Source organism: Nomia melanderi, unplaced genomic scaffold (assembly GCF_051020985.1).
Source record: "Nomia melanderi isolate GNS246 unplaced genomic scaffold, iyNomMela1 scaffold0259, whole genome shotgun sequence".
Classification (NCBI taxonomy): domain Eukaryota; kingdom Metazoa; phylum Arthropoda; class Insecta; order Hymenoptera; family Halictidae; genus Nomia; species Nomia melanderi.
In genome coordinates, this window is record NW_027475374.1 from 10001 (window position 1) to 17500 (window position 7500).

The 7500-nt window shown below is 49.9% G+C and overlaps 1 non-coding gene across 1 annotated transcript; it reads left to right on the forward strand.

Annotated features, from left to right (window-relative positions):
- Positions 1-5934: 5934 nt before the first annotated feature.
- On the forward strand, positions 5935-6089 carry LOC143175926 (5.8S ribosomal RNA). Its single transcript, XR_013000564.1, has one exon. It is a non-coding gene; the product is annotated as a 5.8S ribosomal RNA (ribosomal RNA).
- The last annotated feature ends 1411 nt before the right edge of the window (positions 6090-7500 follow it).

A 7500-nucleotide genomic window follows, 5' to 3' on the forward strand; every position in this document is an offset into this window, starting at 1 on the left:
GAATTACCGTCGCTGGCATTGTAAACTCCAGATGACCTTGTGATTCCTTCGTCGGGCACTGGTAAAGGGTGGCGATGATTCGTTCTATAATAGAAATACCCGTCGTAGCGTTTCGGCCTAGTCACCCGCCACGAAACACTCTCTCGTCGTGGAATCCCCGCGTCGGAGAGTAAAACGCCGAAGGCTTACTTATGAAACTTACGTCTCTCGACGATGGGACGATCCACGCGAAGAGTTGTTACGTGCACGCGTATGGTGCGATTGCGTCGATTCGCTTTTCTGTACGGGGAGCAATAGAACGTTGAGTTGACTTATCGGGTCTTCGTTGGAATTACCGTCGCTGGCATTGTAAACTCCAGATGACCTTGTGATTCCTTCGTCGGGCACTGGTAAAGGGTGGCGATGATGCGTTCTATAATAGAAATACCCGTCGTAGCGTTTCTTCCGAGTCAACCCGCTCACGAAACACTCTCTCGTCGTGGAATCCCCGCGTCGGAGAGTAAAACGCGAATTCATAGTATGGAAACTTACGTCTCTCGACGATGGGACGATCCACGCGAAGAGTTGTTACGTGCACGCGTATGGTGCGATTGCGTCGATTCGCTTTTCTGTACGGGGAGTAATAGAACGTTGAGTTGACTTATCGGGTCTTCGTTGGAATTACCGTCGCTGGCATTGTAAACTCCAGATGACCTTGTGATTCCTTCGTCGGGCACTGGTAAAGGGTGGCGATGATGCGTTCTATAATAGAAATACCCGTCGTAGCGTTTCTTCCGAGTCAACCCGCTCACGAAACTCTCTCTCGTCGTGGAATCCCCGCGTCGGAGAGTAAAACGCGAATTCATACTATGAAAACTTACGTCTCTCGACGATGGGACGATCCACGCGAAGAGTTGTTTACGGGCACGCGTATGGTGCGATTGCGTCGATTCGCTTTTCTGTACGGGGAGAAATAGAACGTTGAGTTGACTTATCGGGTCTTCGTTGGAATTACCGTCGCTGGCATTGTAAACTCCAGATGACCTTGTGATTCCTTCGTCGGGCACTGGTAAAGGGTGGCGATGATGCGTTCTATAATAGAAATACCCGTCGTAGCGTTTCTTCCGAGTCAACCCGCTCACGAAACTCTCTCTCGTCGTGGAATCCCCGCGTCGGAGAGTAAAACGCGAATTAATACTATGAAAACTTACGTCTCTCGACGATGGGACGATCCACGCGAAGAGTTGTTTACGTGCACGCGTATGGTGCGATTGCGTCGATTCGCTTTTCTGTACGGGGAGAAATAGAACGTTGAGTTGACTTATCGGGTCTTCGTTGGAATTACCGTCGCTGGCATTGTAAACTCCAGATGACCTTGTGATTCCTTCGTCGGGCACTGGTAAAGGGTGGCGATGATGCGTTCTATAATAGAAATACCCGTCGTAGCGTTTCTTCCGAGTCAACCCGCTCACGAAACTCTCTCTCTCGTCGTGGAATCCCCGCGTCGGAGAGTAAAACGCCGAAGGCTTACTATGAAACTTACGTCTCTCGACGATGGGACGATCCACGCGAAGAGTTGTTACGTGCACGCGTATGGTGCGATTGCGTCGATTCGCTTTTCTGTACGGGGAGTAATAGAACGTTGAGTTGACTTATCGGGTCTTCGTTGGAATTACCGTCGCTGGCATTGTAAACTCCAGATGACCTTGTGATTCCTTCGTCGGGCACTGGTAAAGGGTGGCGATGATGCGTTCTATAATAGAAATACCCGTCGTAGCGTTTCTTCCGAGTCAACCCGCTCACGAAACTCTCTCTCGTCGTGGAATCCCCGCGTCGGAGAGTAAAACGCGAATTCATAGTATGGAAACTTACGTCTCTCGACGATGGGACGATCCACGCGAAGAGTTGTTACGTGCACGCGTATGGTGCGATTGCGTCGATTCGCTTTTCTGTACGGGGAGCAATAGAACGTTGAGTTGACTTATCGGGTCTTCGTTGGAATTACCGTCGCTGGCATTGTAAACTCCAGATGACCTTGTGATTCCTTCGTCGGGCACTGGTAAAGGGTGGCGATGATGCGTTCTATAATAGAAATACCCGTCGTAGCGTTTCTTCCGAGTCAACCCGCTCACGAAACTCTCTCTCGTCGTGGAATCCCCGCGTCGGAGAGTAAAACGCGAATTCATAGTATGGAAACTTACGTCTCTCGACGATGGGACGATCCACGCGAAGAGTTGTTACGTGCACGCGTATGGTGCGATTGCGTCGATTCGCTTTTCTGTACGGGGAGCAATAGAACGTTGAGTTGACTTATCGGGTCTTCGTTGGAATTACCGTCGCTGGCATTGTAAACTCCAGATGACCTTGTGATTCCTTCGTCGGGCACTGGTAAAGGGTGGCGATGATGCGTTCTATAATAGAAATACCCGTCGTAGCGTTTCTTCCGAGTCAACCCGCTCACGAAACTCTCTCTCGTCGTGGAATCCCCGCGTCGGAGGGTAAAACGCGATATATAATAGTATATGCCAGTGGTTCGCGCGCGTCGTCTCTGAGATACGCGGTCGACAGAGTTCCGAAAACACGTGATGTGCCACGATTTCCGTGCGTCTTACATCTTTCGACGATGGGACGATCCACGCGAAGAGAACGTTCGTGCTTGCGTGAGGTGCAACAGCGTCGATTCGCTTTTCTGTACGGGGAGAAATAGAACGTTGAGTTGACTTATCGGGTCTTCGTTGGAATTACCGTCGCTGGCATTGTAAACTCCAGATGACCTTGTGATTCCTTCGTCGGGCACTGGTAAAGGGTGGCGATGATTCGTTCTATAATAGTAATACCCGTCGTAGCGTTTCGACCGATGTCACCCGCCACGAAAGTCTCTCTCGACGTGGAAACCCCGCGCCGAAGAGTAAACGCGAAGGCTTACCATACGAAAGAAAACGGTATTATACGCCTGTGGTATGTGCGTCTCGGCTCTGTGATACGCGATCGGCAGAGTTACAAAAAAACGTTGATGGGCCACGATTTCCGTGCGTCTTACATCTTTCGACGATGGGACGATCCACGCGAAGAGTAGTTACGTGCTCGCGCGAGGTGCGATAGCGTCGATTCGCTTTTCTGTACGGGGAGAAATAGAACGATGAGTTGACTTATCGGGTCTTCGTTGGAATTACCGTCGCTGGCATTGTGAACTCCAGATGACCTTGTGATTCCTTCGTCGGGCACTGGTAAAGGGTGGCGATGATTCGTTCTATAATAGAAATACCCGTCGTAGCGATTCGGCCGAGTCACCCGCCACGAAACTCTCTCTCGTCGTGGAATCCCCATGTCGGAGAGTAAAACGCGAAGGCTAACTATATATAAGAAATATATAGTATTATTTATGCCTGTGGTTCTCCGTTTGCCCTACTCTCAGATACGCGACTCGGAGAGTTACGAATAATCGTGATGGACCACGATTTCTGTACGTCTTACATCTTTCGACGATGGGACGATCCACGCGAAGAGATCATTCCTGCTTGCGTGAGGTGCGATAGCGCCGATTCGCTTTTCTGTACGGGGAGAAATAGAACGATGAGTTGACTTATCGGGTCTTCGTTGGAATTACCGTCGCTGGCATTGTAAACTCCAGATGACCTTGTGATTCCTTCGTCGGGCACTGGTAAAGGGTGGCGATGATTCGTTCTATAATAGAAATACCCGTCGTAGCGATTCGGCCGTGTCACCCGCCACGAAAATCTCTCTCGTCGTGGAATCCCCGCGTCGTAGAGTAAACGCGAAGGCTTGCTATAGAAGACTATAGTTTATACGCCTGTGGTTCACCGGTTGCCTGCTCTCCGGGGTACGCGATCGCGCAGGAGTTACGGAAGAACTTGATGGGCCACGATCTCCAAGCGGCTATATCTTTCGACGATGGGACGATTCACGCGAAGAGAACGTTCGTGCATGCGTGAGGTGCGATAGCGTTGATTCGCTTGTCTGTACGGGGAGAAATAGAACGATGAGTTGACTTATCGGGTCTTCGTTGGAATTACCGTCGCTGGCATTGTAAACTCCAGATGACCTTGTGATTCCTTCGTCGGGCACTGGTAAAGGGTGGCGATGATTCGTTCTATAATAGAAATACCCGTCGTAGCGTTTCGACCGATGTCACCCGCCACGAAATTCTCTCTCGTCGTGGAATCCCCGCGTCGGAGAGTAACCGCCGAAGGCTTGCTATAGAAGACTATAGTTTATACGCCTGTGGTTCACCGGTTGCCGGCTCTCCGGGGCACGCGATCGCGCGAAGGTTACGGAGGGACGTGAAGCGCCCGAGCAATGAAACGTCCGCAGGAGGAAACGAGCAACCGCCGAACATTGTTTCGCGACGTTTCCATAATGTATTGTCGTTTCGCTCGCATCCCGCTTCTTTCCCCTAGTTTCCTCGACGCGTAGTTTCGCAGCCTTAGTGGACGAATCATTCTCGATTCGAGGAAAGATATGCAGTGGGGCGTGCAATGAGCCCGCCAGAGACCACGATCTCCAATGCGTCTTTACATCTTTCGACGATGGGATGATCCACGCGAAGAGAACGTTCGTGCTTGCGCGAGGTGCGTTAGCGTCGATTCGCTTTTCTGTACGGGGAGAAATAGAACGATGAGTTGACTTATCGGGTCTTCGTTGGAATTACCGTCGCTGGCATTGTAAACTCCAGATGACCTTGTGATTCCTTCGTCGGGCACTGGTAAAGGGTGGCGATGATTCGTTCTATAATAGAAATACCCGTCGTAGCGATTCGGCCGAGTCACCCGCCACGAAACTGTCTCTCTTTCGTCGTGGAAACCCCGCGTCGGAGAGTAAAACGCGCGAAGGCTGTGACTGTAACATATATATATACAGTATACAATGCCTGTGGTTTTTGCGCGTGTCGGCTCTTCGGTATACGCGATCGGCCAGAGTTACGGAGGGACGGTGAAGCGCACGAGAAATTGAAACGGCCGCACGATTGGAACCGAGCAACCGTCGAACATTGTTTCGCGACGTTTCCATAATGCGTTTTCGTTTCGCTCGCATACCGCTTCTTTTCCCCTAGTCTCTGAGACGCGTTTTCGAGCCGTTCTTCTACTATCGATTCTCGTAGAGAGAAGGGACCGGGTAGTCTGGAAGTGGAACCCGCATCTTGCGTGTACCGTACACGGAATTGAGAGGACCGGCCGTGAAGCTCGTTTTAAAGCCGTGCGTCTGACACCCAACTCTTGCGCGCCAATTTCGCGGCAAGAGATAATATGGGACGAATGACCGGCAAAGAGCCAGCTGTGAAGTCTGTTTTTTTAATCGAATCCGTGGACGTGTGTATGCCGTAGCGTCGCTCGTCGTGTTCGTTCATGGTCGTTCCGAGAGAAAGAACGAAAGCGGTAACGAAGGGACCGGCCGTGAAGCTCGTTTTAAAGCCGCGCGTCTGACACCCAACTCTTGCGCGCCAATTTCGCGGCAAGAGATAACATGGGACGAATGACCGGCAAAGAGCCAGCTGTGAAGTCTTTTTTCATTATTTGCTTTCAATCGATCGATCGGTACGATTCGTGCAACGTTTCGCGCGATGCGACGCGAAAACATGCGCGCAACAATAGATGCGTCTGATCGGAAGAACGCGAGGGTCGACTGCACGCGATGGATTCAGTATCGGGTAGGATACAAAATATATCCCCGTCGTTTCCACGCGTGCGAGTCTTCTGCGTCTTTCGCGGGTTTTTGAATGCACTATACGCCCGGAACGTCGAGAAATATATACATATTACTTGAACGTTTTTCGTCTCGAAAGGCTTCGGTGTCGTCTCCAAGGCGACGCCTGAATCTCCTTCGCGCGCTGGTCGGAGATTCAGGTATCAACTTTTATCTTCTCTTTGAAAGAAGAGAGATATTAGGTCGAACAAATGAGAATAAAATTATATATGTGAAATATAAAATTTATACGATTACCCTGAACGGTGGATCACTTGGCTCGTGGGTCGATGAAGAACGCAGCTAATTGCGCGTCAACGTGTGAACTGCAGGACACATGAACATCGACATTTCGAACGCACATTGCGGTCCACGGATACAATTCCTGGACCACGCCTGGCTGAGGGTCGTTTACGTACCATACACTGCTTGCGTAGCTCTGTCAAATCCCCGCCGTCGTTCACCTCTTCGGATCGAACGTTTTTTTACCGAAGGGCGCAAAGAACGTTTCTGAGTCGGGTTAAGAGAAGGATGCTACGTACGAGCGAACGATGGGTGTCTCGTCGGCGTTTGTCGCGGACACGCGAAAATTCTGTGAATTTCACGGACAGTGTACGTTCTAGTTGTTGCAAAACGATCGGAATCGTTTGTATGGACTCGCGTGAGTGTTCGCGGCGTCGTGCGTCGTTCAATTACGACCGCCCGCGGATACCGCTCCACTGCGATATGGATCTGAGCGACAACTTTTTCGGCTGTTCGTGAGATGAACGGTTTCGTGTGTTTAGAAAAATTTTTTTTCCCGCGCTCCCGACGTCACCTGAAATGATGCGTCAGAGGTGAAAGAAAATATTAAGAAGTCGAGAGAGAGAGAGACTACACACGTTTTATTCATATTTTGTATACCGTGCGTGAGACGGATGTGCACGACACGTCGTATGTCGGTATATTACCGACTGGCCCCAGGGAGATTGTTTTCTTCCTCTCTTACGAATGAGATGTACGTTTCGGAGGATCGTCGTTACCGAAACACACGGCAAAACGAGACTTCTCGCAGCAGAACCTTTATACACAATACACATCGACTCTTTTTACCCCGAGAGAGAGAGAAAAGGTGTATTTCTTTTTTTTATTTTTCGAATTCGACGCACGAACGCTTTGACGACTGGAGAAAAACACGGTGTGTGTTAAAATCGTGCGGGACGAGCATGCGTATTCGTAACGGGTCGAATAGTTCTTATTCCCCGTCGTCGCGTGTCCTCGCTGGACCACCACCGTGCGCTTCCGCCACGTTCAGTTGAATTTCGAAATATATATATATAAAAAGAATCACCATATACTCTCTTTCGGGAGGTGTATTTTTATCGGTTTCTGCTATAGAGAAGAGACGGAGATCGTGTTGTGAGGTGTAACGTTTCTGTATCCCCGTTTCGGAGGATCGTCGTTATCGGCGGAACACACGTCAAAACGAGACTTCTCGCAGAACCTTTATACACAATACACATCGACTCTTTTACCCCGAGAGAGAGAAAAGGTGTTTTTCTTTTTTTTTTATTTTTCGAATTCGACGCACGAACGCTTTGACGACTGGAGAAAAACACGGTGTGTGTTAAAATCGTGCGGGACGAGCATGCGTATTCGTAACGGGTCGAATAGTTCTTATTCCCCGTCGTCGCGTGTCCTCGCTGGACCACCACCGTGCGCTTCCGCCACGTTCAGTTGTATTTCGAAATATATATATATATATAAAAAGAATCACCATATACTCTCTTTCGGGAGGTGTATTTTTATCGGTTTCTGCTATAGAGAAGAGACGGACGATCG